Genomic DNA, 12,470 nt, shown 5'->3' with positions numbered 1-12,470 from the left:
CGCGATCTTTTCTCGGACTACATCCCCAATCTTTGGAATCCAGGCAGGCCTTGCTGGGACGGGTGGTTTCTCTTCAGTGGTTGTCGACTTCTACGATGCGTTGCTTTGACTTTTTCTTGTTTCATTTGAGTCCTGCAAAACAGCCAAACGGTATTTGATATCAAAAGGTTTTTGTTCTACCACTGAAGTGTGACGCTCAAGGTCCTGGACAATCTTTCTAGTTCCAAAAAGGATTTCAAATGGCGTGATTCCACTCAAGAGAAGTTCTTGGCACATTGCTCAGACTACGTTGGACACTTAAAAGGTGTTTGACCCACCCATCAACCAGGGCCTAGTACCCTAGCTGTTATAGATTGATTTATGTCCCGGTTTTTTCTCTCCACAACTGAATTTCCCTCAGGATGGAATGGACTAAAATACCACAATGCAACGCCCAGATTGACCGTGGCCTCCTTGTAAGCATTTGAGCTAAACGCAGGACCCTCGTCAGAATGTAGTGTGCCGACTGCGTATGTGCCGATAAAGACTTGCAACTCTTTTATAACAGTTCTGGCATCAGCCGAGCGCTGGGGCCATATCCAAATGAACCTTGTCTTAATATTTGTGGGACCGCATTTGTCCATAGGGACGTCTGCATGTAGATAGTCTAATGCTGTCTAACAATGGTGTCTGTACTGGGCTGGCTACACTGTAGTCAGGTATCTGGCGGCGTACTCTGCTGCGATCTCTGTTGCAGTCATGGCAATTAATTGCAAATGTGTGAATGTGACTATTCATCCCTGGCCACCAGTACGTCTCTTTTAATTCTAGTATAGATTTAGGGATCCCCTGATGTATCAGACCCTCTCCCAAGTGTGCTTCGTGTATCAAAGCTATTCTACGTTTCCTGTTTGGAATCACTCTATCCCCCACTCCAGGGATTCGAGCAAAAGCAACAGAGTTTGCGTCAATTATGTATGAGTATTCGAGTGGAAAGCCTTTTGGTAATGTTTTACCACTGTCTTTGCTTGAAGCATTGACAGCTGGCATTATTTCACCGTCTATTTTAGTTTTTGAATGAGTGATTGCAGCTACGGAAGCCGTTTGCACAGCTGCCTTTGTGGCTTCATCAGCCAATGAATTCCCTGCAACGTGAACGCTATGACGTTGATGACTCAGTGTATGGATCACATGAGCATTTAGTAGTTCTTATCGTAACTGAACTACTTATTCCCAAAGCAACTTATGCTTGATTGTGTCACCTTTCGCATCTTTGAAACAGTTTTCAAGCCAGTTCTGCAAGTATTCATTATAAGATTGAACGCAAAAATAGGACTTGAACACTATGAGTGTGAGGAATTTGAGATCAATATTTTCAAGTGCCATCTTGAATGCTTGTGGTTTCGCTCGCTGAGCTGTACAATCTCCGAGAGATTGTATTTTAGTGACCATAGGTTGGAATTTACCATCGCGCCAGCGACCTTTAACAATTGGGCACGCAGCACTATAAGCTTGTTTACCCCCAATAGCGGGCTGTGCTGATCTGTCAGTATAAATGATACATTCTTTCTGCTCTAGAGGCAGAATCTCAGTAGGCAGAGGACATTCATGTTCATATTGTAGAAATTCTTGTGTTTTCAAATATGGGTCAAAAACGTATTCAACGTCTGTTGCAGCAAGAGAATTAACCCATTGTATCCATCTCGGATGTAAAGCTTTTGCATTCGGAATGCTCGCTTTAGTCACTGCCTCTAAGGCAGGTACAGGAGTAACAACCATTAAGCGCTTTCCCTGTGCGAGGGATCTCTCTTTTGCTTTTGCAGTTTGAACCGCTGTCAGAATTTTTTCTGTAGAAGTGAATTTCATTTCTGCTTATGTGTACAAGTGTGATTTATAAGCAATAAGTACTTTTTCTCCTTCATTAAAGGTTAAGTACGTGAATCTGCATCTTCCTGGAATGATTCGGATCACTAGGTTGCGTACGTTTACACGTGTCTGTAAGTGTGTTGTTGCTAACATGTCTGTTTGCACTGAACGTAACATTTCTGTGTGTTTTTGAGTCCAATTAACTGTTTTTAAATCAGGTTTGATTAATTCGTAGAGAGGGTTAACCTTTACTGCGTAATTTAGAATGTAAGTCCTTCCGAAATTCAGGAAACCTAGAATTGACTGTAAGTTTTTCAGCGTTTCTGGAGGTTGGACCAGCGCACATTTCTCTAGAAAGTTTGCTGCCAGGCTTTTGCCTTCACTTGATAATTCATATGCTAGAAACAGGACGTTGAGGTGGGCAATTCGGGATTTTTTTAAAATTGAATTTATACCCTTCAGAGGCGAAGCCCAATATTATGGTGTTCACCCTGTTCAAGTGCCTATCCAAGTCCTCGTCTGTTAGATTGATGTCATCGACATATGATAATGCTTCATCATCATATGTTTGTAGTAACTCTATTACTCTCGCTGAAAAAAAACCTGGACTATTCTTGAATCCCTGGGAGAGACAACAGAATTGACCCTGAGTCCCTATTATTGAGAAAGTGGTCAAATACCTGCTTTCTGGTGCTATGTTTTGACAGACGAAACCATTAGAAATATCTAATAGTTTTATATTTTTTACACACAATGTTATTCATTAGTGCTGCACTACGTGCATTTTGTACTGCAAAAGTTGTGCAACAGGAGTTTAGATGTCTGTAATCCAAAACTAGACGATATGTATTGTCTGATTTGGAGACAGGAAAGAAAGAATTGTTCATTGACGAGGTGCATTTTTCAATCGCCCCTTGGTATTCAAGTTGATCTAAGATTTACCTGACCTGTTTTTTAGCTTCTTGCTTAACTGGATACTGCCTTTGTGCAGTTGGTTGATTTTTTTACTGGATTTTATGTTGAGGAGAATCCTCATCATATCCTACATGTTTTTTTAGATAATGCAGGAGCCTGGGCTACTGCCCATTTCCTGGCATAGGTGTGTTTTCTATGAATTAGAATATGATTGGCGAAGGCTGGCATAATGATGTCTTCACCATGTGAGCACTCCCTGACAAATGCAGGTGGCCAGTCTTGTTCAGCTAGAAGAATGTCATAACCCTTGGAGAGCTTCTCTCAAAAGAGTGCTTTTATTTTTCTAGTTATATCCCCCTCCATCCGGAGCGTTATTTCACATAACTTATGTGGGACACAAACCCTGGTATCAGCAGTTTCAACTTGGATGTACTCATTCAAGTCCACTGTCTCCAGATGATCCTTCAAGATCTTGCGAGCTATGGTTACTTCTGCCGCGCTGTCCAATATCTTCGGCATGTCGGATTTTTAGACCTGCTACCTTCCTTTTGGTGAATTGAGTTTTCTTATTTTTTGGAACGTGCTGATCGTCTTTGGACTTCACGCATTCTTCTTTTTGTTCTGATCATCCTCTTCTTTCCGATTTCTCTGAGGAAGTCTGAAAAGTACGAGAGGAACGTGTATCAATATCTTGATAGCTATCAGGTTTTCTCAAATTATCCCTATTCCTGAGGTTATACCTCCTTTCAGAGGGCTCCTTTTGAGGAGACCTACCTCTGGATTGAGAACGCTTCTCTTTAGAATTTTGTTTAGTGTTTCCCACTTCTTTTTAGGAAGAGTGAGAGTGTTTTAATAAAGTCCTTTTCAGGACATTCAGTCAGTTGGGGTTTCACTGGTTTACCACCCAAACTGTCTCTTCCTATTTCTTCATAGCGTTTCTCAATTATTCTGGTTAGTTCTTGTGGTTGCTCAGTTACATCAAATTCTCTTAGCTTTTGGCGGATCGCCACGGATGCTGCTTCACCTTTAATATTAGCTAATATTATTGTTATTGAGACCTGTTTGAAATCTTTCAGTAATCTCATACCTAGATTTAAAGCAGGCTCTGCTCTGTATTCATTTTGAATCTGTTTCAGGACGTCTGGTATTACCTCCATAGATGGAACACTCTGTGTTTTGGTGTAGATTGCAGCAAAGACTGTACCATAAGTGTCGCAGTCCTCCAGATGCGATGCGATCCCCATTGGTAAACAGATAGTTAGAATTCTGTGTTTCTCATGAGGGTTAGTATCAGGAAATACTGCCTTGATCTGAGTAATTTTTTGAGCTATCCAGAATGGAATTTGTTCCTGTTTTGCTGGTAATTTACCAATTACTGGTTGTATAGTCTGTGGTATAATTGTATTTGTGTTCCCCTGGTAAGGGGTGTGTTGTGGAATCCTTATAGGAGGTTGGACTGTTAGAGTCCGCATGACATATTGAACCATTTGTCTGTGAATATTTATTAGTTGTTTTAGTTGAACTAATAGTTCAGCATCTGACATTTTTTCAATGGCAGGATGTGGTGTATAGCTGACTAATACCCTCCATGTTGCTCCTGGTCTACCTAGTTGACCGAGCCTGGTAATGTGATTTTGATGTTGTAGGGTGCCTTTAAACCAGAGCGCATGCTCTTGGTAAGTTAGTGGAATTTCAATCACCTCGAAAGGAATGTATTCTGTTGGATGTTCCTCTTCTTTGTAGAAGTGAAACACATGTGATACAAATGTGATACTGGATTTGCTTCAGGGAACATAATCCATGAATAGAATACCTCTGTCTGACGATATTCATGTACCTCTATCACAAAAATGACCCTACCACCTCTTGATGATAGTCCATTTGTTATAGGTTTTATAGTGATGGCTTTCCTTCCATTTTCTGGGATGAATATAACGTCAAAGCCTGGTAGGGCTGCATCTGCTGCAGCTCCACCGGTTGCGTTGTTTTCGCCGTCCGGCATTGTTTAAGGAAAGTTTGCAGAGCAAGTTTCAAGGAAACAAAGATAAGGTGCACAATATTTTGGAACACTGTATCCTTCAACATCGAACAAACCAAAAACTTATACATAGGATTTTCGTCCTACTTAGTTATGGCAGATATTTTATCCTTTTACCCACTCCAGATGTCTATTGGAGTATTTTATGGGAAAAAGGGGTCTCTGAGAAAAGCACAACTGAGTTACTTTACTATCTAGCGTTAAATTAGTGCCTTACCAAACATTGGGCGCCATGTAGTGTATTTCCTGTATTCCCAATAGGCTCTGCGCATTGGAATAATTTATCCTATAAATTAGACATAGGACTGAGGTCGACTAGGTCTCTATTGAATATACTAAACTTAATAGTGAGTGCCAGCTAGCTCAGAGGTCGTTAGAAACTTTCTCGAATTCACAAGAAGGGATTCGTTTCTGACAACCGCATAAACATGACAACTTTGTTTCCCAAGAATAAAAAATGTATCTCTAGAGTCGTGGAAACAATAGATATGTATTTTACTCAGTCACTCATGTATGCTTCGTTTCTACAGAGTTGCAGAGAAATGGAGAACCGGGCATTTTCAATAAAAGGTTTATTGAACAGTCTTCTTTCTCATGCAAGAAAAGTGAACTGCTACAATCGTAATGCAGACTGCAAAGAATAATGCGTACAGCGAGAACAATATTATAAAATATTACTGTAAGAGCAGTGTATGGTTCCTAAACCATATATAAATACATACATAAATAACAATGACTAAAAATACTCAACTGCTGCTTCTAAAATACGCCTACCCTAATGTACCTAACCTAAATCTAGGTCGCGGGAAGAAGTAAGTACGGTGTAGCATAGGTTTTAGTTTTCTTTGCTAAGAATCTATCCAAGATTTCTCTAGGTTCTAATCAGCTCCATACCTTAGTTTAGAATGAAGGAGGTCTAGTATCTCAGTCTCAGGACTTGATTTCCCAACACCCCGCAAGGGGAGATTGGAAACACTGGAGCTGGATTCTCGCCAAGAGAAGTGCAGCCTCTCAATCAGTGCTTCAGCTGGAGGGTCGGCTTCCTTCGGCACTTGCTGTAGCGAGCTGCATCAGGCAAGTAGATAGTTGAACTGCTCCGAACCACCGTGTCTTGCTAGAGCAAGTAAAGACATTTTTATACCTTGAAGGTGTCTAGTTTGACGTAAAGTTGGGCATAATAACGTCAGGAAAGAACCCCTAGGGAATAGTTGTTCTTTGCAAAGTACATGAGTTCTTGGACAAATCAATATTCAAGCAAGGGGAAGTTCCCTAACTGCTTAAGCCGATTTTCTAAGAAATCCTTGTGACGTTGGGTACGGGTGGAAGTAGCCATCCCTTTATTTGGTCTGCAAGGGCTATTTCTAAATAAGGGCTTGATTTCTATGCCTATATTAGGGCAATGTGAATTGTACCAACATAAGGGCATGAATCGGGAAATTCACTCAGAGCCTAAAATGCCACACAACATGTGAGTTAGTGCTTTGGTCAGCCAGGTAATCATCCGATGGCTACACTCATTGTGAGCATCTCTTGGACCAGCAGATGCGGAAGCAGGTCAGGATCCAAGTCCACGATACCTTTCAATCGCTCCACCTCACCCACCAGTCTCCTAAAAGCCAGAAAGATTCACCAGTAGGCCAGCAGTGTCCACCAGCTGATCATAGGCTCTATCTAGGAACAGTTCTCTCAGGGTGGTCACACGCACTGGCATATGACAGATTTGTTATAGCCCTGTACCTCATGCCATCTGCCATCTTGTCCACCAACCCGTCGTGGCTGGCAACAACACCCCTATAATCCCCAAGTATATGGTACAAAATATACCCAAGAACCGGGAAATAAATGTCACAAGTAGACTGCAGCACCCATCATGCCATCCAGTGCAGAGACAGTACAATCATGACTGCAGGCCTACCCTTTGAAGTCTGGCTATGCAGTTTTAAACTGCAAAATCAACCTCTCAAAATAACCCACTTTGGCAGGTTTAGATCTTCTTTTTAAATAATAATAAGTCACTGCTAAATAGGCCTTACTACCCATAAGACTACTTTCCCGACTAGTCTCGACTAGTCCCGACTAGTCTCTCCGTTTGCAGTGCTGAATCCGTTTTTCCCCCCCTCCCTTCCCTCTTCCCTTCCCAGCCCCCCCTTCCTCTCCCAGCACCAGGAAGCTGCTTGGCCACAGTGTGCTTAATTAAGTTTCTTTTTCATTTCATTTCATTTCATTTCATTTCATTTCAAGACAGGGTGAATGGTATTTAAAAGTAGGACATGTACAAACGAAATATCAAACATTTCCTTACAGGGTAAAGTCCCAAAAGCTATTTTCATTGTGTCATTGTTGGCTGTTCATTAAGACCGAATTGAGAAACAATATTTAAGTTAATGATATCTCTGGCTAGAAAATACCTGGAAAATGTATTCTTGGACTCTTTAAGAAATGCATTAAAAGCTGAATTTATTGGTGAAGTCAAATGTGTATGCTTTGGAAAAGGTTCTTTTGAATGGTGCCTTTTACCTTTGCAAAGCCTCAGGAAGTCCATTCACCAGGAAGATGAATAACCCGCTTGATGAGTTGTGAACTTGCTCCTAGAGCTGGGCCAAGAGGGATGGAGGCTGACAGGGATGAAGCATGGGTGAGATTCAAGGACCAGTTTAGGCCTGCTGAGAACCGTAACTAATGTCCTTGATGCGGGGCCCGTGCAGTGGTGGTTCCGGAGAGCATTCCTGAGTCGTAAGTAGAGCTGCATTGTTCTGAGTTGGTTCTGATGAGGAGCTGCAAGGGCTGTGATGCGTGTTCTGCATCAAGTTGTGTCACGTTGCATCGGTTTAGATGAGGAGCTGCAAAGGAAGCGATGCGAGTTGCATAGATCTGCCTGCTGCGCTTCCAATGTGGAGCTGCTAAGGCTGTACCCTGTTGCGTTGCGCTGCACTGATTGTTATGGGGATCATAGCTGGGCTGGCAGATCACATTTATCCACAACTCTAGGACTGGAAAGGCACCACTTTGGTGGTAAGGACTCACAGCAGGCAGAGTCTAGGTGCAAGGTACAAGATCTTTTGAGCCTTTTCCCGAGGCTCTGATCAGGAGGCCAGTCATCTAGCACCTGGTCTCACTCTGGTGGTCCAGGGATCAAAGTGTCAGTCAGTCCTTCTAACTCAGGTAGCAGGGTTCCAGAGCAGCAGTCAACTTTGCTGCATTGCAGCATAGCAGCAGAACAGTCCTTTTTCATAGTCATCTGCAGGCCCAAAAATGATCTGAAGAGTGGATTTGAGGGTCCAATATTTACATCTGTTACCCACTTTGAAGAGGGAGAAGCATCTGGAGTTTTCCCTTACAGAGGTGTCTGGAATTTCTGGCCTCCCTGCCTTGGTCCCAGTCTGTCTTCGTGCGCAATGGGCTAGGATGAAGTGCTTAGTGTATGAGCTGAGCCAGTGCTGTTGAGGTACAAGTGTGATAAGTGGCAGCTCTGCCTCTATCAAGTTAAAGATGGCCCACCCTGCCAACACCCAGACCTCTATTGTGTAGTCGTCTGGAAGTAATACACAGTGGCCAGCCAGCTATCAACTACACCTATTCATGTGACCCAATAACAGGCACCAAATGGTTATGACTAGAAAAATTCCAACTTTCTTAGAGTGGCATTTTCTCAATTGTGACTTAAAATCCTACATTACCATTAAAGTACTTTTTAATTACAATTCCTCAGGCAGCAAACTTACCATTCCAACCTGCCCCCAATACAACGTTAGTAATTATTCAATGAAATAAGGTAACCCAATGCTAAAAAATATTCACTGTACTATGGTATTCGTCACGCTAAAAACTCACCCAATGCACTCCCCCTCTATGCTATCAACCGGAGAGAAGCCCCTTGTGGACCATTCCCTCCACCACACCCTCCCATATCTCCACATACAACGAATAAGGACCAATGCCTTCTCTACTCCCACTCAGAAGAGGACGCGGAAACCACAAAATGACCCATCACACCTTGGGCCCACGTACAATCACAGAGCCAATGCGGTCAACACAAAAAACAAAAGGCAGCTCAACAACAATAAACCCCCCACTTTCAGGACGACTCAGCCCAGAACTCCCCCTACCTCACTTCTGAGGAAACAGCTCACTGTCTCGCCCTACTAGAAACCCAGCCAGAAACTATAATCCAGGGCCTTAGGGAAAACACACGGAACCTCGCCTTGCTCCGAAAGCCCAGCCAACGCCCCCACTTAACTCCCACCTTTCCTGGCCCCACACAACATGGGCATCCCAAGGTTCTGTGCCCTACATGGATCCCAAACCCCTGCCTGAACCAGGCACAGAGTCCCAAAAGAACAGGAGCTGCAATGTCTATAAGTGAAGCGCCAGATCTTGCCTCCACATATGACACCTCCTCACAGAGGATCGCTCCACAACAAAACTCACCACCCTCCACAACACAAATATGACCTCCATTCTGGACCAATTTGCCCCATTGAAAGTAACAAGAGTCAGGAATACTCTATCCAGATCCTGGTTCAACACAGACATCAACACTGAAAGGCTCTGGTAGAACATCCATTCCAAAATCCTCCACGATCAACTCAAATCAGTTTGGGCAAATTACAAAAAACACATAAAGAACAAAAAATCTGCATATTTCTGAAACACTCTAAACAATGCAAAAAATTGGCATGAAGACCTGTTCAACCTCATTAGGCAACCCACTTCCAATCCCTCTACATCCTTAGGTCAGGCCTCCAAAAAGCGATGTGACAACTTTGCAAACTTCTTCAACGACAAAATCACCAAGATCGAGCTTTCACTGGTCAACTGCAACAAACTCAGTCCCCCTCTCACGATCCCCCCACCAGGAACAGAAGACCTCACACCCAAACATCTCCCTAAAACATGGAATTCCTTCATCCCCATCTCAGAAAAGGAGTTAGTCAATCTAATCTCATCTTCCAAACCTTCTTCTCATGTCCTAGAATCCATCCCCGCCCAAATGTCCCAACAACTTAAACTCTCCCTAGCCCTGCTCTTGAGCAAAATCATAAATAGCTCTCCAAGAACTGGAGACATTCCAGAATGCCTGAAAGTCAGCCAAGTCACTCCACTACTGAAAAAGTCAGTCTTGGACACCAATGATCTGAACAACTTCAGACCTGCCTCCAATCTCCCTCTCCTAGCCAAAATCCTAGCCAAAATCCTACAACTGACTCAACATATGGAAAGCATCAACCATCTAGACACTCACCAATCTGGCTTCAGAAAAAGCTGTAGCACTGAGACCGCGATCCTCAACGCCATAGATGACATTTACAAGTCGATACAGACCAATGCTGCTTACTCATTTTCCTGGACGTATCGACAGCCTTCTACACGGTTGACCATAATTGACTCATCAAGCTCCTCAAAGAAAGGGTAGGTGTGGATGAGATGCTTTTACACTGGTTCTCCTCCTTCCGCCACAACCGCACCCAAAGAATAACAATCAAAAACTTCACTTCTGACCTACACCCCGTCATCAGGGGTGTTCCCGACGGATCAGTAATTTCCCCGCAACTCTCCAACATATACATAGAACCCCTCACAAACATACTCAAAAAAGTCAACATCTCCTTCCACCTCTATGCAGACGATACCCAGATCTACCTCGAAACCTCCTCCATCTATGACATTCAAAACTCAACAACACTCTAAGAGAAATTCAACACTGGCTGACAATAAATCATCTAAAACTCAACCAAGACAAAACGAAAATCCTACTAATTTTTAACAAAGAAGAGAATCCCCAAATCCTAGAATGACTAAAAGCTATTGATGCTCTCAACGGCTATCTCATCCTGGCTGACTCTGTTAAATCGCTAGAAATCACCCTAGAGCCAAAACTTGACATGGCAAAGCACATTAAGAACTTTCTCAACATGAAATTACTCAATAAAATAGAACCCTTCATCCTGCCCAAGGACCTCAAAGAAGTGCCTCAATTGCTGATGCTGTCCAGACTTGATTACCGTAATGCAATCCTCACAGGTACAGCTAAATCACACCTAGCTCCACTCAGAACAACTCTCAATGCAACAGCTATAATGGTGACTGGAGTTAAGAAATACACTCATATTTCACCCGCACACAGACAACTAAAATGGCTCCAAGCCAGCTTCAGAACTGCCTCCCTAACACACAAATCCCTGCACACAGGGAAGCCATAATACCTGACCTCCAAACTCAAGAAAGCCGGCCAGGCAAGGAACCCCAGGAGCACCAACATGCTACTCCTCATCCCTATGAAAACAAGCAAACAAAAAAACGCAGCCCGGTCCTTTGCTGGAAATGTGCCAAAAATCTGGAACTCCATTCCAGTCCATATCAGGACTACCAGCTCCTTGGTAAAATTCAAGAGACAGCTTAAAGACCTCTTCCTCAATCGCTCCCTCTCGAACTGATAGCTTTCGTCAAACTCACAAACCAGCACACTGCCGCTCCCTGCTATTGGGACATTAACTCTCTTTCCTCCTCCCCCCACAAGCAATCTAATGTAATTTCATAGCTTTCATCCTAAAGCCATATGAGAAAAGTTGCCTTGCTGCCAATTCCTGCAATTTTGAAGGAACCGCAAAGAGATAACTGCTTTTGAAGATGAGACTACACAATTAAGCATGGAATTGAAATTCTTCTAACCGTAATATCAATAGGAAATGGGAACCCAGGGTAGAATGAAAACCTGATGGCAAGATCGGGTATATGTAGAGTGCACTTAGATAAGACAGCACTATGTAAAAGCTGAAAATATGAGCACAGCAGGATGCTTAGAGGGACAGTTAGGACCCTGAGTCACCCAGCAGGGATTGAAATACAAACATAAACCTACCTGATTTTCACCGGGGGCGGGGGGGCTCGGGGATGTCGTATTACCAGTTATGACAAATGCATGGCTGAGAAAAGGTGACATGGCAGCACCAGACTCAGAGGAAGGCTCACTAAGGTCCAAGGAATAACAGTAGGATAGAGGCAAAAGAGATAGAGTGGATCTGCTCTGTTCAACAAAGCTCATGTGTTTTTGTGTGCTCTGCTTCTTTTTTCACTCATCTTGTGACTAAAGGGTGACGTTCCCACTCCTTCCCCGGAACGTCTTCCCCGGATTTGGAAATATTCTGGTGAAACTCCGGTATGAAACCCGAATGCGAGATCGGGGAGAACAGCCTGAGTCATGTGTGTTTGCATGCAAATGTTTTTATCCACGTGTGTCATCCACTGTGTTTAGCGCACAGTAGGGGACAGTGATAAGGTATTGGCTTAAAACACTGAGGAATGGACAACTGGTGACTAATACCTTCAGGAAGCCTATGGATTGTAATATCCTACTGCGCTACAACAGTACGCATGTATGAGGTAGTGACATTCGCCCAGCGCTAGCTGCTTGACGCTTGAAGCCCTTTGACTTTTTAATATTTTCAGTATAGTTTGTACACGCTTTATTTTAAAAATCAGCATTTGTGTGGGAAATACGAGGAAATACCTGTAAAGTGTGGAGCGCATTCTCAGGCAGACTTACTTCCGGTTCTGTCTCCCCGGTCCACCGCGGGTCCCAATCCCATTTGTGTGGAGGGAGGTCATTTCCGGGCCGACAAGGGTTGGCGGTCTAGTCCCCACCCTCACTTTTAGATAAATACTGATGCAGAGC

The sequence above is a fragment of the Lissotriton helveticus genome, chromosome 6, assembly GCF_964261635.1.
Source record: "Lissotriton helveticus chromosome 6, aLisHel1.1, whole genome shotgun sequence".
In the NCBI taxonomy this organism is placed as follows: domain Eukaryota; kingdom Metazoa; phylum Chordata; class Amphibia; order Caudata; family Salamandridae; genus Lissotriton; species Lissotriton helveticus.
The sequence above is the reverse complement of the archived record's forward strand: the minus strand, read 5'-3'. Positions refer to the sequence as shown.